Source organism: Ostrinia furnacalis, unplaced genomic scaffold, assembly GCF_004193835.3.
Source record: "Ostrinia furnacalis isolate ACB-3 unplaced genomic scaffold, ASM419383v2 OfSCF3279, whole genome shotgun sequence".
NCBI classification, from domain to species: Eukaryota; Metazoa; Arthropoda; class Insecta; order Lepidoptera; family Crambidae; genus Ostrinia; species Ostrinia furnacalis.
The window spans coordinates 37,612-52,311 of record NW_021133518.1 but is presented as its reverse complement, the minus strand read 5'-3'; positions in this window follow the sequence as shown (position 1 = coordinate 52,311).

The window sequence follows — 14,700 nt, the reverse complement described above, 5'->3', positions numbered from 1 at the left end:
TTTGCAGAGTTAGCACACATAATTGACGACATTTATTTTCGTTACTGATAAGTACAATGTATCATAGCAACTCTTGAACAACTTTTCACACATTTAAAATATTTGAGCATCTTCATAAACATCTTGACACGTGTCTGTGGCCGTGTCTTGCAACGCCATAAAACCTTTGTTGAATAATAAATAGATTATTTATACGGTGCCTTAGTTCAACAGCTCATTTTGTGTTCACAAAAAACTGGTAAACGAATCCAGTGGTAAATATAAATCAGAGTCGCCCCGATCAATTGTGACATTGTATATATTCTTAAGGTGTATTCACACTCTTGTGGTATGCTACATTTAGACTGAAAAGAGCCCTGGGCTTGATCGGTCTCTAAAAAATATCGATAGTCGCATGCTACTGTGTGAACACACCTTTATATTTTAATTTTAAGATAACTGCCCGTTAGATACAAAAAAGTACTTCCAGATTACATAAGGCCCTATACATAAGCGCCGAATTATGTCATAGTTTTAGTATATTTTTATTTGACTTCCTTTAGTTCTGTAGTGTTAATAATAGCACTTTTTTAAACTCACAATATTAACCTATATTGTTTACTATATTCGGAATCTCAATATAGTTTCTTTCTATTTTTTAGTTTTTAAATCAGCCGCTATATGACGGGTCTTACCATAGTTATACATATTACAAGTTAATGTACGAGTACTTGCGTCAATATTTAATTTAACAATACTATGTATTTTAAGTCGACCGTATAAACTTCTTCTTAAGTCGGTTAAAAACTACTAAACGTTAAATCTCGTTAAAAATCAATATTTTAGTTAAATATTGACGCAATATTCAAGACGTTGTGTTCAATAGTTGTAGCGTCAATAATTTGACATTCGTTTGACATGTCATGACATTTCCAGTGCACACTGCCGGATAGGTATGCAATATAAAAATGATTAGGCCAAATGATTTGAGATGGAAGTTTAATTTTAAGTGTATACAATGCCTTACCTAGAGGTGTCTGGTTTATTTAAAATAACATCTATTTTGGGTCATAATAGAGTTCAAAATTGATTGAAATATATTTTTATATGACAAAACCAGCATAATTATGATGTGTACAAAACCAGATTTTAACACCGAAAAATGGGCATGTTTATTTGTAGATATATTAAAACGTTCTTACCAGTGAACAAAACGCACTGTCCAGTGTTGCCATAAAAAAATATCTCAAATTGTTTGGTAGAAAGCGAAGAAAGTATATTTTGAGATAATAAAATGCCAAAATTGTTTTGTATAATTATAAATAGACTGTATTATAGTTTTATTAAGGTATTTTAAGTTCTTTGAAAGATGAGTGTATAGTTTGCGTGCAGAACTTTAAAGATTTATTTTTTACATGAAATAACTCTACAACTGGGTACGATTAAATTCAATTATAAGATTTTAATAAAAGTCTTTAATTTCTGAGTAAGAGTAGGCGCACACCGTTGATTTTTCGTCGGCCGATAGTTTAGTCGGCAGTTGCGGCGGCAGTTGATCAGTATGGGCATGTATGGGTGTGCGCACACTACGCCGATTCGATTTGGCCGATTCTTCATACAAATTAAAATCGGGCACAACTATCGGCCAACTAAAAATCAACGGTGTGCGCCTACTCTAAAAAAAACATAATCTAAAGATCGGACCACATTTGTGCGGCGCTGCACTGCTCGTCAAAATATTCTCTCGTAAGCAACTGTGCTGCTCCTTGTAGCGCCACCATAATGCGACATACTCCATACAAAATGACTGAAAGAACAATTTGACGCTTTGTGTCGTGCCGTGCAGTGCCGCGCTGCACCACGCAAATGTGGTCCAACCTTTAGTTGTATGAGAGTTGTAGAGCTATATCGTGTATAGGCCATTCGTAAGGTCTTGTAATATTGTGTTTACCACTCATACATTTGTAGATCATGTTATGTTGAAAAAGTAAATATTTTGCTTCATTTGAATAAACGTTAAGCATTTACTTGGTATTTCTATTTATTACGCCTTCTTACTTTGTTTTCGAAGATTAAATTATAGAGGAACCAAAAGAGTTGGTTTATAAAACCGGGGCCTCACATTGGTCCCAACGTCCCTAGTGCGTATGAATGTAGAAATGGTATTGACTCCAATGTTGGGACAAGAAATTTTTTTGAAGACCAATATTGGGGCCAACTTGTGGAGCTAGCATAATTAGTTTTTCCCTTACGTTTTTTACTAAAGTCGCTGACATAGCCCGACGGATTAGCAAGCTGAAGTGGCAATGGGCAGGGCACATAGTACGCAGAACTGACGGCCGATGGGGCAGCAAGGTTCTGGAATGGAGGCCGTGTACCGGAAAACGCAGCGTGGGACGTCCACCTACAAGGTGGACCGACGACATCGTAAAGGTAGTAGGGAAGCGCTGGACGCAGGACCAATCGATCAACATGAAAAGCATTGGGGGAGGCCTATGTTCAGCAGTGGACGTCCTATGGCTGAAATGATGATGATGATTACGTTTTTTCGACATACAATTCGAACTTATAAGAATTTTGCTCTTCTGTTGATTTTGTCAAAATATCACTAACAAAAAAGTCAAATAGTATCAAAAATCTTATTTGCTAAAGTGTAGAAGCGTACAAAGCAGGCATGAAAGATATAAAACGAATACGACTGTGTAGATATACTTGAACAGCTTCGCGTCGAGCAAGCGTGATAGCTTGTACTTCTGTCTCACCAGTAGCTCGGAACACCACCATATCTGTGAAAATTAATCAAATGGTCTATTCCACTTTGATCACCTGGGTGATCAAATCCAGGACTCCAAGCGACACTGGTATCCTTTAGTTTTGTCGAGCACATTAAACAGATCGGTGAAAAAGCTAAAAAGAACTTTTATGCCTTAAGCAGGCCTGGCTCACTCCGCGCGGTACATCCGATAATTACCTACAGCGAAGCGCCCCGCCGGCGGGTATTATATCAGTCGAGTGTCACGCGCGCGCCCGTCAGGACGCTGGCGTGCTTTGTAGTACCTAATTCTATGATCGAAGTATTATTTAAAAATGGACATAAAGAGAAAGAAATAATATTGTGCGGCGTTCGGGTGTTTAAATTCGAAAAGAAATCTACCGGATTTATCTTTTTTTTTCGCTTCCCAAAGATACTGAAAGGTATGTTGGCCATGTAGGTAATCAATAATTCTTAGGATAGTATAGGAACCTAACCTGCCATGACTACTGCTCAGAATGCGTTCGTTCGTTTCAGCCAAATGACGTCCACTGCTGGACAAAGGCCTCTCCCAAGGTTTTCCATAATGAATGCGTACTTACATACATACGTATCATGAGGTACGTACCTCATGACATATAAGTAGATTAATTATTTTTTTCACTAGACAGCAACCCTAACAGCGTAAGAAGAGTTCAGAGGCACGCGATAGAAAGAGACAAAACTTGTAGGTGAATAAAATTGTAGGTACGTAGTGCTGTGCGAGCTGAATTCCACTGTATCGCGTCGCAGCAAGACTCGCATTTATTTAAATCGTCTTGCGGAGTAATCCTTCTGTACCTGTACTATTATATATTCGGCCACTTATTTAAGCTCCATTTGCTATGGTGCACCAGTTTGGGCTGACAGAGCTACTATAGGAGCCGCTCGACGGAAACTACTCCAAAGTCAACGCCTTGCATTGATTTTTCTTTGCAAAGCTTACAGAACTGTGAGCACGGAGGCTCTGCCAGTCCTGGCTGGTGTACTGCCGGTCGACTTAGAGGTACAAAAGCGTGCGGCTATGTACTTCGCATCAAGGGAAAATATAACCTCCGATTTCTTAAATAGCCGCGATCGTTCTAAAATAAGTCGATTATTTGATTCCCAAGAAGTAGTTGAAGAAGAATTACTTACTTAATGAATGGCAAAAAAGATGGTATAAAGGACGTCACTTACTTATATAAATTCTTCCCGAATGTACGCGAACGTCTAACTAGGCGATGGTTAGAAATCGACCATTGCTCGTCGCAGTTCCTCACGGGACATGGCAACTTTAAACATAAACTTCACGAATTCAAACTAGTTCCGTCTCCTTTTTCATGAGCAGTCTGCCCATCATATATTGTGGGAGTGTGATCTTTGGAAACATGAACGTGATATAATGCTTAATAATACAACATACATCTGTTTCCGCAATTTATTACACCTGGGTGATTAAATACAGGTGATCTAAGTGGAATAGACCAATCAAATAGGTACCTAATATTGATTTATTTCAACATCCAATCCAAATACTAGGTAGGTACTAAATAATAACTAAAAATGTGAGGGTAGATGACGTTTGCTACTCCTTCACGCAAACTATTGAACGGATATTGATGAGACTGTACGAATACATCAAAACGCTAAGGTTTTGATGTATTTGTAAAGTATGTTTATGAAAGTATTTCATTAATAACTTACAATGCCAATAATCGCAAAAAATGACGCTCCACTGCTCAAACTGAAACGATACGCGAACTTGCTGTCATCTCTTGTTTCTATAAATCTGTAGAGCATTTTATTTTACAGAGTTCTGAATAATTATTCAATCGATTCAATAACAATTTGGTAAACAATCACAGTAAACATTGTCATAGAATGACTGAATTACCTTTTCAGCTGTCAAATTGTTTATGACAGTTTTACACTGGTTTTACAGCAAAGAAAAATATTATAAGGTTTTGTTGCCTACCTGCCCCTGCTTTATGCAAACATTCGGTCCACACAATGGTCTTCGCGCGTTTTCAAAACGCATGTGGACAGAATGTACGAAACTAAAGTACCTACTTCGTATCCCTTTTGTACCCTTTGCACCACCGGCCTGCACCACTGGTGGTGCAAAGGGTATTTTTAAATCCCTCTTGCACCACCAACAAATAGTGCTGTGCTACCATCGACTGTAAAACTAGTAGTAGACTGTAAAATACTTAATAATTTAATTGTTATAAATAAATCAAAACCTACCTAAAAGTTTTAATTTGTGTGTGTGTAAGTGCCTATAAACATTTCACTTCAGACCCACGACACCCCGGGCCTACATCCTACATACCTACAACGAATAAAGTACCAGGGCAACATAACCATAAAGGAGCTATTTTATGATACATGTTTATTTCTCGGGTCAACCAAGAAGAATTTGATATAGCTCCTTTATGATTATGTTGCCCTGGTACTTTAGGAATATTATTCGTTGTATGCANTTCCACCTCTCGTGGTGCACGTACACGTACATTTCCCCTTGGGACCTATGGTCACCTCGCAACTTTCGTCTATTCTCGGTTGTCGACACTAGCTTTGTCGCCACTGAGGATAAATGGCATAAATAATATCGATTGTCACCAGTGGTGACACATACTTTCCCAGTTGTAGCTACAGGCTTTCTCACAACTTAGATACAATCTGTTGTTTGATATCATGTTGATAGATGGCGTTTCACGGCTTACCGCATGAATATTTACGAACGTCAAAAACAGTAGTTTGTCCAGCCTCTGGAACGCCTCGAGGCGGACTGAATTTGAACGATTCGTGCGCGGCGTATTATAGTACTTTTCAAATACTCATAGAAAAAAAATTACAATGAATTATTTTAAATTTCAAAGTAAATATTTTAGACAAGATATTCTTCTATTATATTAAGCTATTTTTGTGTTGAATAAAGGAAGAATATTGGTGAAAAAATCACTTTGATTTTTGGGTATTTCACGTTTTTTTAATTTGTGATTTCTTATTGTAAAATGCTTAAATCTAAAAATTTTCTCAGATAACTATTTGCCCAAGGATCTATGCTATAGGATATAAATGTTTGTTAAATCGTTTTCACAGTATTTTTATCAAAATTTCAGCTTGTAAACTGACGCTAAAGTGGAAATTTACAAAACCTGTGTGGACTTATCTTGATAGAATTCTTGAATACTAAACTAATCGCAATATTTTCTCAATTAACTATTTAGACGACAAAATTGCCTAACTATTTATGCCTATAACATATTTGTAGTATTACTGGTTAATGATTGTAACGAGTTGAAAAAGTACTGTTTTTGCGCCAAACGGCGTAAACGCTCTTAAGTTGTCAAATCTGTCCAGTAGTTTCGGAGCCTATTGAGTACAAACAAACAATCAAATCTTTCCTCTTTATAATATTAATATTATATGATTATAGATAATCGTTTTACAGTTAATGGTAGGGCGGCACTATTGGTGGTGCAAAAGGGATTAAAAAATACCCTTTGCACCACCAGTGGTGCAGGCCGGTGGTGCAAAGGGTACAAAAGGCTTCGTATCTCACATTGACGCGATACGAACGAGCGAGTAAAAACGCGCCACTTGGCCAAACCCTCCTACGTACAATAAGGAGGGTCCGTGTTCCTGCAGTGGAGACTAAAATACCTCATGATCTGATAATACTGATAGTACGTGTCCTTAATAGCCATTCGTTCGTTTCAGCCAAATGACGTCCACTGCTGGACAAAGGCCTCCCCCAAGGTTTTCATAATGAACGGTCCTGCGCTGCCCGCATCCAGATTCTTCCCGCGACCTTTACCAGATCGTCGGTCCACCTAGAAGGAGGCCTGCCCACGCTACGTCTTCCAGCCCGTGGTCGCCACTCTAGAACTTTTCTGCCCCAACGGCCATCGTGTCTACGAGCTATGTGTCCCGCCCACTGCCACTTGATTTTAGCAATTCTGCGAGCTATGTCGGTCACTTCGGTTCTCCTGCGGATCTCCTTAATAGCCATTGCTTATTGTAATTTTTTATACAACACACATTACGTGACACGGAAAATCTAGGTCACAGCGTCTTTTTCACGTCTAAATCTCGGTCAAACCGGCAGATTTCTATGCAAATCTACGAGGTGATTCAGACGGCGTAGTTTACGCGATATTGCGCTATAAATCACAAACCCTGGCCATTTAGACCAAAATACGTTGCTTTATGAAGTTTGTGCAAAAATTGCGGGCACCTCTAACCTTTGCGAGAGTAATGGCGGTACGGTCAGTAAAATGAAAATAAAGAAAGAATCTAAATATAATAACTCAAAGGTGACTGACTGACTGAAATAGTGATCTATCAACGCACAGCCCAAACCACTGGATGGATCGGGCTGAAATTTGGCATGCAGGTAGTTGTTATGACGTAGGCATCCGCTAAGAAAGGATTTTACGAAACTCCACCCCTAAGGGGGTAAAACACTGTCACTGACTCACTCACTCATCACGAAATCTTAGAAACTACAAATGCTAGGAGTCTCAAATTTTGTATGGGAGTTCCTTTTAGAACGTAGGTGCTCGCTAAGACGGGATTTTGCGAAATTGAACCCCTAAGAGTTAAAACGGGATCCACGCGTACGAAGTCGCGGGCCGCTGGTTAAAAATATAGGTAGGTACGCTAAAAATATTCACAATGAGACAAATAATTTCTCTAAGTAATCGTTCGTTTCTCCCCAACCGGTCCTGTTACCTATTAGGTAGGTATCTCTAGGTCTACATAAGTAATCCACTTTAATTGCTTGGGTGAAATTGGTGTAAATCAGTTTCTAAAGTTATTTTATAATACCTACTTTCACCTAGGTGCCAATCTTTCCAAGGGTGATCAAAGGACGGCAAAGTTTCGCCTGTGGGCGGGAGAAACTAAGTAGGTAGACTCTTGTGAATATACATATAGACTAACACCTACTTAACGAAGTATTACTGATTGATGCCCGTATTCATAAACATTATTATGAGGTCTCACAGTGCGCGTAGGCGCATAGGGTCACACACGAACCAATCACAGAGCTCTATTCAACGCTGTGCGTTCGATTTGCTTGTTCACATAAGCAAGCATCGTTTGTGAATACGAGTGTGATATAACTAATATCACTGACACTGGCTTGCTGTTGTTGATATCTTACCTTACTATGCAGATTAAAATAGGCTAGATGACAAAATTTCAATTATTTGTCTGTCAGACAGATAACTAGAAAATATTAGACTCATATTTTTTATTTTCTTTCATAATTAAATAATAACAGTGCTACATCGAGTTGAAATGGCGCGTTACGTCACGCTTGAGTAGAATTTTTACTCAAAAGTGACGTCACGCGACATTTCAACTCAATATAATACGGTAATTATTCGATTATGAAAAAAATTAAAAAATATGTGTCCAAATTTTTTTATTATCTGTCTGACGGACTAATTAGAATTTCGATTTCATTACCCAGTCATCATCCCTATTAAGCCGTCAATAATATAAAATTAAAGTTTATTTTGCTAACCGTCCCAGATCTAGCCGGATAGCTTAGCGCGCCTCATTTTTTTCTCATCAAAGCACCACTGACGGCCGTGTACACAAATATTAGGTACTATGAGGTCTCACAGTGCGCGTGGACGCACAGGGTAACACACGAACCAATCGGCTATAAAATGCTACTCAGTATAATACGGGTGTGTAATGTATGATATAACTACATATCATATAATACTTAGAGGATATAACATCAAATTATATAAAATCGTTTAATATAATAATTATTTACTATAATAAACGAATAATATAATTTTAAAACGAATAATTTTAAGACAAATAACTATTAACTGATATAAAATGGTTTGATATAATGAATATTTTCTATAAAACTTACAATGTATACTATTTAAAACAAATAACATTCAAATCATATAAAAATAAAATGTCGAACAATCAAATGAGATAAAATTCTTTTCCTATAAAACTTAAATCATATAACAATAATCTATAATTTAATATAAAGTTCATTTGTTATAATAAGCATTGCATGCAGCAAGCAAGCAAGCAAGCGAGCAAGCAAGCAAGCTAGCAAGCAAGCTAGCATGCAGGCAAGCAAGCAGGCAAGCAAGCTAGCAAGCAGGCAAGCAAGCAAGCAAGCAGGCAAGCAAGCAAGCAAGCAAGCAAGCAAGCAAGCAAGCAAGCAGGCATGCAGGCATGCAGCATGCAAATTTGACTAAGAACTTGAGACTTCTGTCACGGCTCCGGCACTGCGGGGCTCTGGCGGTCCCTCGCGTGCTAATCGTCGCAGATGGCTTTCGCTCGACACCGCGTCTTCGCGGCGCCTCGCTTCCAGCCACCTGCTCCTCAGCCCGCGGGCCGCCTCACCCCTCCGTGCCTACGCGCTTCTAAATTACACTCTAGGGGTAGGGCAGACAAGACTACGTGGAGTCGGTTTTACGGCGATTCGTTTTTGTCACTAAAGTCATTTATAAGTCAAGCTAAAAAAGAACATACTTAAAGTTATATCTATCAGAAATTATATCAATGAAAGAGTATAACAAATAATATTTATTACAAGTAATGGTTATGTGAAATGATATTTATATTAAACAAAATTACATCAAATGAGTCTTAGATTAAGTAAGGTTTATATCAAATGTCTTTATGCGTTGTGATTGGTATCTGAAATGATATTATTAGAAATGATTTATTATATGAAGTAAACATTATATCCGACGATCTGGTAAAGGTCGCGGGAAGAGCCTGGATGCGGGCAGCGCAGGACCGTTCATTGTGGAAAACCTTGGGGGAGGCCTTTGTCCAGCAGTGGACGTCATTTGGCTGAAACGAACGAAACATTATATGTTAAAAAAATATATCAAGTGTTATTATAACATACGTTTATTATACAATATGAACGTTATTGAAATGAATTTATATCATATAAACTTATATAAACTGTCATGCACCCGTATAATACCTACTCACTATAATTGAGTTCAGTTTTTGAGGCGAACCAATCACAGAGCTCTATTCAACGCTGTGCGTTCGATTTGCTCCGTGACGCAAGTATCGTTTGTGAATACGGGCGTGAGCAACAGCTAGCTTAAGCCTAGATCAAACAGGCATTGTTCACGCATGAATAATTACTAATTCAAAATTACACCTCTTTGTAATTTGACTTTCATAAGTCTGCGTTTTAGGCTGACGTGAAATTTTAAGTAGATGGTAAAAGCAATAGCTTTTTCGCTTTAACCTTGTTTCATATTAATAGGTTATAATAATAAATGTAAGTCCTGGCTATATTTTGATAATAATACGAGTAATCCTATCCTACTATCCTACTAATACAGTGTGTCCGGGCTTGTAGTGATCAAACTTTAAGGGCGTAATCTATGGACAATTTTATCGATGAAAATACTTCAAATTTGGGGCTTGACCCATTTCTCGCAAAATTACGAGGATTTAAGTTTTTAATTTTTAGTTTTCACCTCTTCCTTCAAAAACAAGTGAAAGCGTGGGTAGCTTAACACTAATAAGCAAAAATGTTATATCATGCGATAGCCAATAAAATTATCTATTAGCAGAAGTAGAAAACAGATACAAGTTTCATACATTTTAAGGGAGTAAGAATGGATTTAATTAGAAAAAAACATGACTTTTTTCACTTCTTTTTCAGTTATTTTCCAACACAAGAAAAACCAGGTCGTTAAGGTATGTTTTATTTGCATTGTATTATTAGTATTTGAGCTATTCTACAAAACTTAGTGGAGCGATTACAGAAAATAATGGCCTATTAAGTACATGTTTTTTTGTGTTATTATGAAAGTTCAGAAAACTGCGCAGTTTTTAAAATTATTTTGGAAATATGGAATTTTGTTTTTTTTTTTAAACTTTTAAGTTGAAAATTTTAGAATGTTCCGCTAAAAGCATATTTTTTATGTTTCTAGCAAAAATTTTGTATCTTGCATCAAAGATAGGAAGTTGATTATTTTTTTCAAAAATCTGCAATTAATAGGGAATCTGTCAAAAAAAAGAAATCTGAGAAAAGTCGACCCAAAAAAAAGATAAAAAAATTTAAAGCCGACTAGGTCATACAATTTGAAAAAATCACAAAATTAACGATAACTTCTAAACTATGAAAAATCGTAAAACATACATGGGGGTGAAATCGATAGGTCTAGTCCTCACCTATCACCTGCCTTCGGCTTGACACCTTACAAGAAACACCCTGTATAAATGCGAAAGTTTGTGTGGATGTCTGGATGTCAGAATGTCTGGATGTTTGTTACCTACTCTTTCACGCAAAAACTACTGAACGGATTTTCATGAAACTTAACAGTATTATTGTATATAACCCAGAATAACATATAGGCTATAATTTATGACGATATGTGACAAACTAAATTTCACGCGTGTGAAGCTGCGGGCAAAAGCTAGTATGTTCATAATGCTATAGGTATCTTTACCTAGGGGCTTAGTGTTTACAGTATTATTGTTTATAACCTAGAATAGCACATAGGCTATAATTTATGACAAACTAAATTTTATGCGGTCGAAGCCGCGGGCAAAATGCTTTATAAACCAAAGCAAATCATCCGCTCTTTGTGTGTGCTATCCTTAAATCATACAAAAACCAATCAATCCTTTATATTCGCACTCAAAATAAATAAACAGAGGTATAATAAACAACTCTACTTGAAGCAAAAAACAAATTGAATCGCCTAAGCCTCATCGATAATATATTTTAGGTCCACCGTAGACGGGCGAAAGGATTCTGATTCTGGATTAATTTCCACAGAACTTAATTTATTCTGTGACCTCAGTGACCAATGAGTGTAACCTGTCAGACTAAACATTATACATTTTTTTTGGGTTTCAATCTAATTTCGAGTGACTCGAATAACAATATCATTCAAAATTGGCCAATTGCGGTCAAATACCTGCCTTGTTATGCATAAAAAATCCTGAATTTTGTTTCGTCATCATTTCGATACACACAAAAAATCAAAAGTGTCCGTCTGCGTAAAGCTTTACGACGGACCCAATAATTACACTGTGTTGATTAATTTTGTATTTTGATGGGTTCTATCGGTCTTTGACGTTAATGAAGCCTTACTTTCAAAGCTGGAATGTTGGTTTTAGTAGATTATTAGATTATCCAGGATAATTTAACTAAAGCTGGCTTAGTTAGTCATGAGAAGAAAATATAAACTGATTTGAGTATTTATCTATGATTTAAGATACATAGTAAAATATTTTTTAACATTTGAAAGCTGGCTAGCATGGTCTAGCGGTCAAAGAGCTGGACTCTAAAAAGTTAAGTTGCATGAGCTTAACTTTAACCGTAACTATTAACCTGTGTTTTTATATGGAGTTTAAAAGTTGTTATAGTTAAAGAAAGATGGCGCAACTCAGGGTTAATTTTTATCTTGGATTCGAAAAAAGCTTACATACTTTTTTGTTACTTTTTAAATCCGGATATACAGTTATTTTAGAAAAAAATATGTTGGTAAACTCATAACATAACAACGTCTGGACCAATTTTACCAATTCTTTTTTAAATGTTCGTTAAAGTCCAAGGACGGGTTTTTCGAATAATTTCCGGGAAAACCCTAAAAATAGCTATTTTCCACGCGGGCGAAGCCGGGGGCGGAAAGCTAGTTAATTATGAAATTGAGTCCTACCTACTACCTACACAAAATGGAATTTCCACGATGTTGGTTCATTATGGGATTGCCATAGGTAGAATATTTAATCACAAAGGTAGAAAATGTAATGTTTCCACCCAGGGTTGCCAAACTCAATTTTCATCGTAATTGCAGACGCCGCTAATGCACTTACGGCAAAACGTCGTTAAAGCTGTAAGGAGGGGGAGGTTGGGGCAAGATGGGACACAAGCAGATATTAAAATAAAATTAACATGACATTATTTTTAAATTCAGAAAGAAGTCTCGTTCAATGACTTGATTGGAAAGATAAAAGAAAAGTGTGACGTAATTTTCAAACTTTCATTCGACCATATAAAATGTTTTTTTTCTTTCAAATAAAATAATTTTAATAAAAATGAGAGTCAATTTTAGTCATTAAAGCAAATTATATTATTACCCCCTTACTAATATAAAGTTACACAGTTGTTGAACACTGTTTTAAAATGACATTTCCATACTAAACGTCACTTTAAAACACTGTTCAACGAGCGTGTAAGTTTTATTAGTAAGGGGGCTAGTAACTAAATTGGTTTCAATCTAAGCAGCTTCATGGCATTTTTATTATCGTGTCTATAAACCTATGCGCTTGAAGTTTCCAGATTTATTCAAAGCCAAAGAAATATCAAATGGTTAATATTACCCCAGCTCACCTTATTAAGGCTGTTGCGACCTCAAATTGGTCTCGTGGGGGATTTTAACAAAATTATTGAACAATTTAATTGGACTTTTTCCACGTGTAACACAAATATGGGTTTTCGCAAGAAAACAATGGTAGAGTCACTTTGATTGTTTTGTTTTGTAGGCATAGACGATAGCACATCGTTGTGGATATCCTTGGGGGAGGCCTTTGTCCAGCAGTGGACGGCATTTGGCTGAAACGAAGATAATAATATCATCATCATCATCACAGCAGGAGCACGCCATCTCTTAATCTTCTAACGATTTCTACGAGTAGATTGCAAGGAGTAGGTACATTATAAATTAAATTCTATCTATGACATAAAAAAATATTATAGGTCTGGTCGCTAGTATGGGAGCGGCACGGGAGGGGTGACATTGACATATTTATTATGACGTGACTGAGCATTTAAATCTGAAGATCTGACACTTCGAATTTGAGCGCGCATCGAGTGTCGAGTGGGTTGTCGTATGAAAAACCCGCTTTGGACCCGGTGGCGTCTTGAAACCTGCTTACGGGCATACTTAACTCCACGGAATCCACGAAAAATCAATAGAACTGAAACACCCACGTTCTATTGATAATTATGTCAATTTTTGACTCGACATTGGCAGAAATAAACCACCCGGTTTGGTTGCCACTAAATAAAAAAAAAGGAGACCTATAGTCACGCTGACATTTTGTCGTTACAAGAACACCTTCAGGCTTTGACAGACGCTAGACCTGTAAAAATAAATCTACGATGATTTCTATTTAACTTTCTTTCGCAGAATCCGTTTCCTCAATATAGAAAAATCAAAGGTCAAAGGTGCCTACCGGCCAGTTACTTACTTTCGTACTTTTGCGTAGGCAATTACCAACTTCTACTCAGGTGTACTGATTATTCGTAAGCTCTTCTTGAGTTCTTGAGGCTACAAGCCTGGAGTTGTTTTTGGGTATTCAAATAAGACGTGGGATGTTCGGGGCTCATGTAAACAGGAAAGTTCAAGAAGTACGCGGATTTAAAGGTTCTGGAAGAGACAAACACTAAAAAGATTAGGTATATGAGACTTTTGTTTGTAGAAAAAGGCAGGTAGGAGGTTAAGGTTCGGCCAAACCAATGCGTGCAACCTGCGTGCGATAGCGATGGCGATCAGACGTCGTGTATGAATTTGTAGCGATGAGTTCACATCAACGCGTCCTGCCATTGGTCGCGGCGATCTATGCACGAACAGTGATCGCCTTCGCCATCGCCTTCGATCGCCAACGCGTTTGTTTGGCCGAAGCTTTAAGTGAGATGCAGTCTAGGATGGTACATACCAGCTTACCAGCCCTTTGTGCCTATTCACTTTCGCCTTGAAAAGCCGCGAATTATAGTGTTCGGGAAAAACAGTAGCAGGCAGCGAATTCCAGTCGCTAGCCGTTCGCATTATAAAAGAGTTAGCGGATACACAGATAGACACTTGTATTCACAAACGATTCTTGGTTAAATGAAGCAGAAAATCGAACGCACAGCGTTGAATAGAGCTATGTGTCTCTCTACGTACTACTAATAGGTCACTATAGAC